The following is an 11,253-nucleotide window of genomic DNA, read 5'->3' as shown; positions in this document are numbered from 1 at the left end:
CTCTGATCTTTATGATTTCTTTCCTTCTACTAATTTTGGGTTTTCTTTGTTCTTTTTCTAGTTGCTTTCGGTGTAAGGTTAGATTGTTTGAGAATTTTCTTGTTTCTTGAGGTGAGCTTGAATTGCTATGAACTTCCCTCTTAGAACTGCTTTTGCTGCATCCCATAGGTTTTGGATCGTCATGTTTTTGTTGTCATTTGTTTCTAGGTATTTTTTGATTTCCTCTCTGATTTCTTCAATGATCTCTTGGTTATTTAGCAGCGCACTGTTTAGCTTCCATATATTTTTGGTTTTTACTGTTTTTTTCCTGTAACTGATTTCTAATCTCACAGCGGTGTGGTCGGAAAAGATGCTTGGTACGATTTCAATTTTCTTAAATTTTCTAAGGTTTGATTTGTGACCCAAAATGTGATCTATCCTGGAGAACGTTCTGTGTGCACTTGAGAAGAAAGTGTATTCTTCCGCTTTCGGGTGGAATGTCCTAAAAATATCAATTAAGTCTATCTGGTCTATTGTGTCATTTAAAACTTTTGTTTCCTTGTTTATTTTCTGTCTGGGTGATCTGTCTATTGGTGTAAGTGGGGTGTTAAAGTCCCCCACTATTATTGTGTTACTGTCGATTTCTCCTTTTATGGCTGTTAGCATTTGCCTTATGTATTGAGCTGCTCCTATGTTGGGTGCATAAATATTTATAATTGTTATGTTTTCTTCTTGGATTGATCCCTTGATCATTGTGTAGTGTCCTTCCTTATCTGTTGTAGCAGTCTTTATTTTAAAGTCTATTTTATCTGATATGAGAATTGCTACTCCAGCTTTCTTCTGATTTCCATTTGCATGGAATATTTTTTAATCCATTTACATTCAAGGTGATTATCGATATGTATGTTCCTATTACCATTTTCTTAATTTATTTGGGTTTGTTTTTGTAGGTCTTTTTCTTCTCTTGTGTTTCCCACTTAGAGAAGTTCCTTTTGCATTCGTTGTAAAGCTGGTTTGGTGTTGCTGAATTCTCGTAGCTTTTGCTTGTCTGTAAAGCTTTTGATTTTTCCATCAAATCTAAATGAGATCCTTGCTGGGTAGAGTAATCTTGGTTGTAGGTTCTTCTCTTTCATCACTTTAAATATGTCCTGCCACTCCCTTCTGGCTTGCAGAGTTTCTGCTGAAAGATCAGCTGTTAACCTAAAATAATAATAACCATAAAATAATGTATGTACTGTCTGATACATACCTCTTATCATTACTAATAATAATCCATCAAGTACTTTCTCATAATTTCAAGTATAATTTCAAGTGTTAACATCCTCACCAGTCTTTGAGGTAGGGAGTATACAGTAATTCCATCGATTAACCTAACATCACATGGGAAGCAGGTGGTAGAGGTGGAACTTAGACCTGGAGACACAAACATCTCTACTTTCTGCCCACCCCACGCCGCACCATGATGTTTGGATTGTCCAGTGCATGTGGGCCAGTCATCGGACATGAAAGCCCTTTGAGAAATGTCATCTAAATTCCATTTTTCTGTCTTCCAGAGAGACACACAAAATGCAAGCAAGAGAAGTAGAAAGCTCGTTCTTCTCTTTCATCACTTTAAATATGTCCTGCCACTCCCTTCTGGCTTGCAGAGTTTCTGCTGAAAGATCAGCTGTTAACCTAAAATAATAATAACCATAAAATAATGTATGTACTGTCTGATACATACCTCTTATCATTACTAATAATAATCCATCAAGTACTTTCTCATAATTTCAAGTATAATTTCAAGTGTTAACATCCTCACCAGTCTTTGAGGTAGGGAGTATACAGTAATTCCATCGATTAACCTAACATCACATGGGAAGCAGGTGGTAGAGGTGGAACTTAGACCTGGAGACACAAACATCTCTACTTTCTGCCCACCCCACGCCGCACCATGATGTTTGGATTGTCCAGTGCATGTGGGCCAGTCATCGGACATGAAAGCCCTTTGAGAAATGTCATCTAAATTCCATTTTTCTGTCTTCCAGAGAGACACACAAAATGCAAGCAAGAGAAGTAGAAAGCTCCCAAGGACTCTAGGGCAGTGTACCCTGGCCCAGGCAGGCCCTGTTCTATTTTAATGTCATGAGCAGGACCCATATGAGCCAAATAAGACCCCAGAAGAGATTGTTCATTTACACATGGGGGGGCGGGTAGCTTGAGTCAGAGATCGGCTCTTTGACCTGCCTGGCATTCATTTCCTAACTGTGAGCAACTTGTTTTCCCTCCTAGTCCCAGGGATCCAGTGGGACTGATCTCACCCACTCTGCTCCAGGGCTGGGCACATAATCTACACCTGGCCAATCAGCATTTTCTATCCTCTTGGCCAAGATGATTGCCTTTGGGCTGGGAATGTAACCCAAGCCAGGCCAATGAGACTCAATCCTGGAACTTTTACTGGAGATACTGGGAAAGAGGTTTTTCCCTTTGAGCTGAGAGTTGCAAGCTATGTAGCTGAGGTAAGCCTGGAGCTTCCAAGGACAACCACCTGGCCGGAGCCTGCCTGAGAACGAAGATGGGCAAGAGAGGAGAGGCTGGCCTGGGACCTGTGGACCTATGGATGCTATTGGAGCCTACGAACCCAGCCATACCTGAACCCACCCAGTCCACCTGTGCATTTTCCAGTTACAGAAGCCCAGAAATTCCATTGTGATCCTTAAGCCAGTTTGAATTGAGTTTCTGTCATTTTTTTTCTGCAGGAAGTATCCTGAAAGCTTTGAAAAGAGACATTCTTTTCCTATCTTCCCTAGATAACATGACAACCACTCCACCAGCCTTGCTGTTCCTCTGCTCCTTAGCTGAGACCAGTCCTGCTCTCTCAGCTAAAGGCATCATGGATTATTCTTCAGCATCACAGGCTGACACTGTGATGACCCCATCTCCAACAATGACCTCAGGACTGAGGGATTTCAGTTGGAATGGGAGACAGCTGTGAGCAGAGGCTTTCTATGGAAAAGACTCGGCCTTTCTATTGCTTTGCTGACTCAGGCTTTCTATGGAAATCTCTCTTCATCGTTTTAAGCAATTAGACATCAGCTGTGACATTAAACCAGCTTCCTACTATAGAAGCCATCAACATGACAGTAGTATCCACTTCCCCAAAGCCAGGGTTTCATTCATTTATTCCCTGCACTCACCGGGTTACCAGGCTTGTGACCATTAGCTCATGTTCAGTAAATCACACAGCTGATGAGAAGGAAAAGTTGAAGTTTTGCAGAAACTAGGGCAGAGCAGTCCATAAATTTTTACTGACTTCACTTTTCTCACTCAAGTAAGTGTTTAATGAGGTAGAGAGAAAGGTATTAGCACAGGTTTGGAATTATTCTCCGCCACTGGCCTTCCAGAGGGAGTAAAGCCATTTATTCCACAGCACAGGCTGGAGAATCAAACCATTTCAGGTGTCTGGTCTGTCTCCAGAGGGGCTGAATCTGTTTGTACTCATGCTGACCTTTCATCATGGAAGAAAGGCAACTCCCTGGGGGCTTTGCAGAGGCTAGTTTGTAAATCTAGCATCTGTCTATAAATGTGCTTTAATTTTCACCTCTCCCTCTTTGGCACCTCTCCACCTGCAGCTTTCTTCATATCTATTCTTTTGGGAAGACAGGAATGAATGGGCACAAATAAGAACTGGCCCAGTCCCTGGAGTCTGGCAGGATTTGCTTTGGGGCTGTGTACATGCATATCTTGTTCTTTTTTCTATGCTCTTCCAACCTCCAACCTTGGCTGGTTCCTATTCTTGGACTTGAACCTGAACCTAATATTTCTGCGCCTACAGCAGTGCCTGACACATAATAGCCATGCAATCCAGGCTAAGTTGATGCACAGCTCCAAAGGCCCCATTCAGATTTATTCTACATGGTGCTCCAGCGGTGCCATTTATACAGGAAACAATGTGAATGGGGCTCCCTGGAATTGGGCAACTCAATGACTGCACGCAATATACTGGGTTGCCCAAAAAGTTTGTTCGTTGCCGAACGTACTTTTTGGCCAACCCAATATTTTGCTGCTGAATAGACGAATGAATGGATGCATGCAATCCTGGTTGGTCAGCTTTGGCTTCTCTCCTTGAACACCCAAGGTTCTCCTTTCCACTACCTTGCCTTTAAATTCTATTCACAAATCTTGACTGGATGGCATCAGCCTCTAGATGAATCCTCTTCCCATGCCAATCTGCTTTCCATTTAAGCAGTTTGATTGCTTACTTTAGCTTCTGGACACGTTCTGCTCCAGCAGCCAATTATTTAGGGTTCCGGGCCCTCACCATCCTCCTGCAGATTTGTGGTTCCCTTTACCCCCTCTCCCCTATCTCTCTTTTACTCCTGTTGGATCCTGCATGTGGACTTTTGCTCCTAGAATGTCAAGGTACCAGGGTCAGTGGTTTTAGCTTCTTTGTTTCTTGTAGAAAAACAAATGTCAGAAATGGACAGTCATTCAAGTCGGTCGTTAAATTGTGGTCCATTTCTGACATTAGCTATGGTCGCAATGTTTCTTCTCTTATTTCCTTTGGTTCCTCAAACCCTACTGTGAGAGCACCTCGTGCCTATTGGAACCTTGAGGTTCCCCACTGGGTTTGGGCACTAGCAAGTACCAAAACAAGTCCAAACGCCCTGGCTTCCAGCTTCCAAATCCTTCCATCATCTGGCAACATCTTACTCATCCAACCCGAGTTCCCACTCAATCCTGGCACAATTCCTTCTGTCAGCACAGCCTTTTCCACCCCTCTCCAAGACGCCACATCCATTCCTCCTTCAAATGCACCCTCTCATCCAAATCTCACTCATGCCTCAAAGTCCAGCTCAACTTCCAGCTCTTTTAAGAAGTCTCCTATGGCCATTCCAGCCCTATTGATCTTCCTCTTTCTCCTTAAGTACAACTTGACATGCTTTGTATGAATCACAATATATCATCCATTCTTTCTTCTGTAGATCTTGCCTTCCTAACTAGCCTATACATTCCCAGGGATCATGCCAGATGATTTCATTGACCTTCACATGGCCTCACACACATGATAATATAAGCAAATAAACTTGACTAATCCTACTTCATGGTTAAATACCTAATATTTCTGGTGTAGCTTCTTTTATTTTTTATAAATTTATTTATCTTTCATTTTTGGCTGTGTTGAGTCTTCGTTGTTGCACGCGGGCTTTCTCTAGTTGCGGCGAGCAGGGGCTACTCTTCGTTGTGGTGCGCGGGCTTCTCATTGCGGTGGCTTCTCTTGTTGCAGAGCACGGGCTCTAGGTGCACAGGCTTCAGTAGTTGTGGCTGGCTCGCGGTCTCTAGAGCACAGGCTCAGTAGTTGTGGCTCACGGGCTTCGTTGCTCCGCGGCACGTGGGCTCTTCCTGGACCAGGGCTCAAACCCGTGTCCCCTGCATCAGCAGGCGGATTCTTAACCACTGCGCCAACATGGAAGTCCCCTTCTTTTTTAACCGTTGAGAAAGCACTGGCTTTTTCAACTTTTCAGCATCACGTTGATGAGGACAATTGAACATATGTTTGCCAGGGCTGCAGAACAAACTAGAATACTCTCCTCTGAACCCCTGCTGGAGCCTGTTACCTATACATAATGGTCACATGGGAAGAACATACGAAGCAATCAAGGTTCTGCGGATGATTTAATGCTCGAGTGGGCTGTGGCATTTGTCAACAGCCACCAGTGTTCAGCAAATGTGCTTCTAGTCCCTGAGCACCGAGAGTATTGTAAAGCATTATCTCTGCTCTGAATGGGGCTGATGTTATGTAACAGAAGGACAGAAGGTGGAAAAAGCAAAACACCAAGAAATAGATGAACTCCATTTTCCCTTTTTTCAAGCACCTTTCAGAGTACCTGGCTTATCGTTGGAGTTAAATTGAATTTCACTCCACCGACCCAGTTCTAAGTACACAGTCCCTCAGTACCTGGGAGGCCCCTCAGTTGCCCAAATCTGCAGATGCTCAAGTCCCTTATATAAAATATTGTATGAAGTGTGGCTTCCTTTTCTGTGGGTTTTGCATCCATAGGTATGGGGGGCTGACTGTAGTTTCTTTCTCAGGCCTTGAGACTTCTGGGCAAAATGAAGAGGTGGTTGAACTGAATGCTTAAGTTGAGTTCAAGAAGTGATAGTCTTTCCTCTTCCCACCCTGGGAATAAGCTGAAAGTCTTCATTCTGTTCTTGCTTTTCCGATTAGCCAGTCCTCCACCTTCTATGCTCTGACCCTAAATTGACATACTAACATCCTGATCGAATCCCAGCCCTGTAGCTGTGGTCGGGGAAATGCTCTTACCCTGGTGGGTTATATGAGAAGCAATTTTAAAAAATATATATGAGAAGTCATTTTTAACAACTGTAGCTCCTACCACACCACACACACACACACACACACACACACACACATACACACACACACTCACAGCTTGGGACCCCAGACTTTCCCCAACCTGCTGCCTTCTTCATCCTTGCATTTCACACATTCCTTTCCAAACACAAAGGCCCTCCACCTGCAAGTTGCATAGAAGATGAAAAAGCAAGATGAAGGCTGAGGATAGAGGGGACTTGGCCCTGGGGAGGTGGGACAGTAGAGCATCCTGAGAGACAGGCGGCAGGCTGTGGGTGGTAGGGCTCTGGAGCCAGGCTGTCTGGGTTCAAACATTGCCTTTCCCACTTCCTACCTGTATTATCTTGAACAAACCACTGAGCTTTTCTGGGTCTGTCTGTCAATAGCGGGACAACAGTATTAGCCATGTCTTGTGTGTTTGTGGTGACAATTAACTGCTCCAATACATATGGAGCACTTGGAATAGTGCCTGGGACATGGTATGTGCCTAATCGGTATTATCGTTGTCAGGGAAGGCACGTGAGTCCCCTCAGGACCAGGATAAAACCCACACGAGACAGTGAACGAAAGGAAACAGTCTGACCTGTTCCTGCACAAAATCTGCTCTATTCATTAATTTTATTTGGCAACTATTTACTGAGACCTAGTATGTTCCAGGCACAGAGAATACAGTCCCTGCCCTTGTGAGTTTACGGGCCAGCCTGTCTGTACCTGCACAGACTGGACGCTGGCTGTGCAGCATGCTGGCCAGCCCCCAGGAAGGTCCAGGAGTCCCTCACCATGACTCTCCCTCCTCGTCGACATCCTCCCCACGTAGATTCCAGAATCAGCCACCCATCCAAATCCCAGATAAACTCACCCCCTTGGCTCCCTGAGACGCCACTCCCCTTCCTCTGCTTCTGCCTCCCGGAGCCACACCCTCCCTATCCCCATTTCATTTTAGCTGGTCCTCTGGTTCCCGAAGCGTTTTCAGTGGATGTGACCTGCCTGTTCTGTTCTCCTTGCGCCGTCCTCGCCATCGCCCTGTCGTTTCCTCGTCTTATCCCCCATTCTGGGTCGTTGGCCTCCATTCTGCTTCCCAAGACACCAGCCGGCCAGCCACAGCAAGCTCTCCTTCTTCTGCCCCTGGCAGTGGCCTCCGACTGCAAAGCCATCCTCTTCGTTCATCTCCTGGCATCAGTGAAATGAGTGAGCCAAGATTGAGCCAGTGCGTGGAGCAGCCCGGGAGCCTGCCTCACGTCCAGAGCCCTTCTCCATCTGTGTTCTCATGCCTCCGCTCCCTGTGACCCCTCCGGTCCCGACTCCCCCGCCATCCCCGTCCACAGTTCTAGCTTCCTCAGCCTCTCTCCACTGCCTCCTTTCTCAGTGCTTAGAAAATGCACAGATTCTTTCACGTGTTCACTTTTCCACAACACCTAGAAGTGCTAGTATGTGCTACATTTATGCTTCTAGGTTCTGGAGACGGGGCAACGAAGAACACAGCATCTCTACTCCTGTGGAGCTTACACTGCAGTGTAGAGAGCTGGACAATAACAAGCAAATAGTGTAGCGTGAAGGGTGAAGGATACAGCGAGTTGAAGCACATCTCAGTGGCCCTGGGCCTGGGGCTGAACTGGAGAGGAGGGATGGAGGGACAGGGGGACAGGTCGTGCCATAGAAGGACCTCCTGTGGGTCAGGCTGTTTCATAATGATGAGGGAGAAGCTGCGAAGGGCTCCCTTAAGATGCTGCTTGGCCAATTTGAGGAATTTCTTGAGCCGGCTGCTGTACAGCACAACTGTCTGGAAATTGTTCTCCACAATGCTCTTGGGCTGGGTGTGTGCTGTTACCTCAGGGAGCCTGCCACATTCTGCCCTAGAATCACAGCGGGTCTGGCTGATAAGCAGTGCACTAGCTCGTCCAAAAGACATGGTTTCATCTCTTGCCTGCAGATAGGGAGAGAGGAATGCCTTGGCTCTTTCTTGGCTCTACTGGCTGTTTTGGCAAATAAACACAAGAAAGGCTTCAGCCTGGCTCTTTTCAGCCTATCTCCTCATCCACGTCCAGGTAAGGAGGGATTTGGGAGAGGATTTGACTGAGCTGTTAACAGACTACTTCCCAACAATTGATCACGGGACAATCTAGGCTGGAAAAAGAACTCCACTTCATTTTCATAACGAAGATATAAAAGGATTAAACTTTTACAATTTACTAGGTACTTTCATGTGCCTAATCTCAATGGACATTCAACAAATGTATGGCACACAATCTGTTATAATTTATTTACCATTGAGCTAAATAGATTTTTTAGTTAGAATTGGGGGTACACATTCTTTGCAAAAAAGTTAAGTTGCTGTTGTTTGCTTTTAGAGCCAATTAAGAATTGTCTCAAACTACACTGGAGTTTTCCTATCTTTAAAAACATTTAAGGTCCTGGAGCAGCTAACTTTACATTCCAAATGAATTAATAATGGACCTCACAGAACATTCCCAGCAGAGATGCCCCAGCATACCAATCTTCACGTTCCTCAGGCTTGGAATGTGTAATTCTTCTGCAAGCTACTTGCTGCTGTGTGCAGCTCTATTTTGGGACTAGGTTGATTCTTTATATAGAAACCAGTACTCCTGTCAAATCAAGTGAGTACATGAGTCATTTGTGCATTTCCTAAAAACGATCGCATCAAATTTTTCTCATCTGCTATCCATTTTCTTTTTCAATCAGAAGGGAGATGCATTAACGATGCAGATGTCTTGGTGAAAATCCTAAACTCTCATAGAATACTGTTAGAATGAAAATGTTTTTTGGCAGTGACTGAATTTCATGCTTGTTAAAGAAATGATCACATCACCATGTCCATGTTCACAAACCAAGTAACTTACATATCTCTGCTACCTTGGGGCCCCATTTCTATAATTCACACTATGACCCATGATATTTTAGATACTCCTGAATAGCCTGAGCCAGGGATGCTGATTAGGGCTTAGAAAGAATTTGATGGTTCCTGTGATTTTTGAGAGCCAGATAAAGCAACGAGAATCAGTGGCTTTGGCCTCAAACAAGGTTTCATTCCTCTTCATTCCACCATCCAGGTGATTCGGGGAATGGAGGGAAGTGAAGCTTGTTCTCTCATAACAGAGGTGGATATTTATGAAGTTTTGATTTCCTTTTAGCTTCGAACACTATGCTAAGGAGTTGAGGCTGTGAGGAGAGGCTTTGTCTTCTCTGCAAAGACAAATAAGGAGGGCTGAAGTGTCCTTAGGTGAACTTTCAAGCACCCCCAAGGGAAAGTCGGAGGGCAAATATTAGATGTGTCCAATCTACATAGGAATTTGGAACCAAAGATTCTGCTAAACAATTGGCTCAGTTGTCTGAATCTTTCTGAACCACTTCTGCGTGTGCGTATCACCTGATCCCAGTATCCCGTCAAGTGTCCCAAGAGCAATCATTTCTGGGGGACCGATACTTATTCCCCTCGGCTCCTTAGTCTTCTGTACAAATGATGGGCTGGAGAGAGAAGGGGTAGGATCCTTGTATGCTTGAAGGGTTCTTTCCACTGGAGAAAAGAAGAAGAAAATGATCTCAGAGAAAATCAGCACTGTCTAGCTCCAATATTTTAAGACCTTTCATTTAATGACGAGAACTCCTAACCATGGCTTTATCAATAATGCAGTCCTGTCACTTCCTAATGCTGAACGTTTTAAAAGGCTTTGGGAAGACGGGCCCTGTGAGTTTTCCTACTCTCCATGAAAACACAGCGAAAATTCACTAGCTGTTACAAGTAATGTTTAAAACTTGAATATATTCTGAGTTATTGCCACCAGATTACTTATCAAATAGGTCTTCTGTGTTGTCAGAAAAACGACTTAGGCTATTAAGACTTAAATCATTGAGAGGAGAAGAAAATCTCAGATTTTGCCCTGAATGAAAAGGAGAATTATTTCCACGTTTTCTTTTACCTTCAGTTTATATATCACCTTGAAATAGAGAAAGAGGGTGGAGGAAACCTTCCAGAATAAGAAAGATAAAACCTGATAGAGTAGCAAGGGAATATAACTGTAGAACACTAGTCCTTCTTTCTCCCTGAGTGTGGAAAGGGAGCGGGGAGTGTGGGCCATTTGCTACCATAGAAACCGACCAAGGTATGTGGAGGGGAGGGAAGGCCCATTCCAGGAACTTAAAGATTTTACTTTTTTCAAAGTTAAAGTATTCTGGCCAGTAGGTGATCTTTCTAATGGCAAGAGGTGTGTGTGTGTGTGTGTGTGTGTGAGTGTGTGTGTGTGTGTGGTGTTCTTTTTATTTGAGTTCCAATCTGCCTTCCCTCCTTTGCCTTTTTTTTTTTTTTTTTTTTTTTTTTGTGGTATGCGGGCCTCCCTCTGTTGTGGCCTCTCCCGTTGTGGAGCACAGGCTCCGGACGCGCAGGCTCAGCGGCCATGGCTCACGGGACCAGCTGCTCCGCGGCATGTGGGATCCTCCCAGACCGGGGCGCGAACCCGGCTCCCCTGCATCGGCAGGCGGACGCGCAACCACTGCGCCACCAGGGAAGCCCCCCTCCTTTGCCTTTTGAACTTAGTGATTCTTTCATCCCAGCCTCTACTAAAAAAGAAGGTTGACAATTTAAAAAAATCATCGCTTCCCCACTGTGTACCAGGCATAGCTCTCTGTAGCGGAATCCACGGAACTGCAAGACATCCAACACACGGTGCACAGAGCCATTGGGTGAAAACCTTCTATTATGCTCACTTCTATCTGTTTCTATTTCCACACTTACAGAGAGCTCTTAGAAAATGAGCAGCTCGAAATGAATTCCCTTCCCCTCTTTCATCCAGATGCTTCTGAGCCATGGTTCTTTTTAATTTTTTTTTTTTTTTTTTTTTTTTTTTTTTTTTTTGCGGTACGCGGGCCTCTCACTGCTGTGGCCTCTCCCGTTGCGGAGCACAGGC

Source organism: Physeter macrocephalus, chromosome 7, assembly GCF_002837175.3.
Source record: "Physeter macrocephalus isolate SW-GA chromosome 7, ASM283717v5, whole genome shotgun sequence".
Classification (NCBI taxonomy): Eukaryota; Metazoa; Chordata; class Mammalia; order Artiodactyla; family Physeteridae; genus Physeter; species Physeter macrocephalus.
This window is presented reverse-complemented; position numbering follows the sequence as displayed.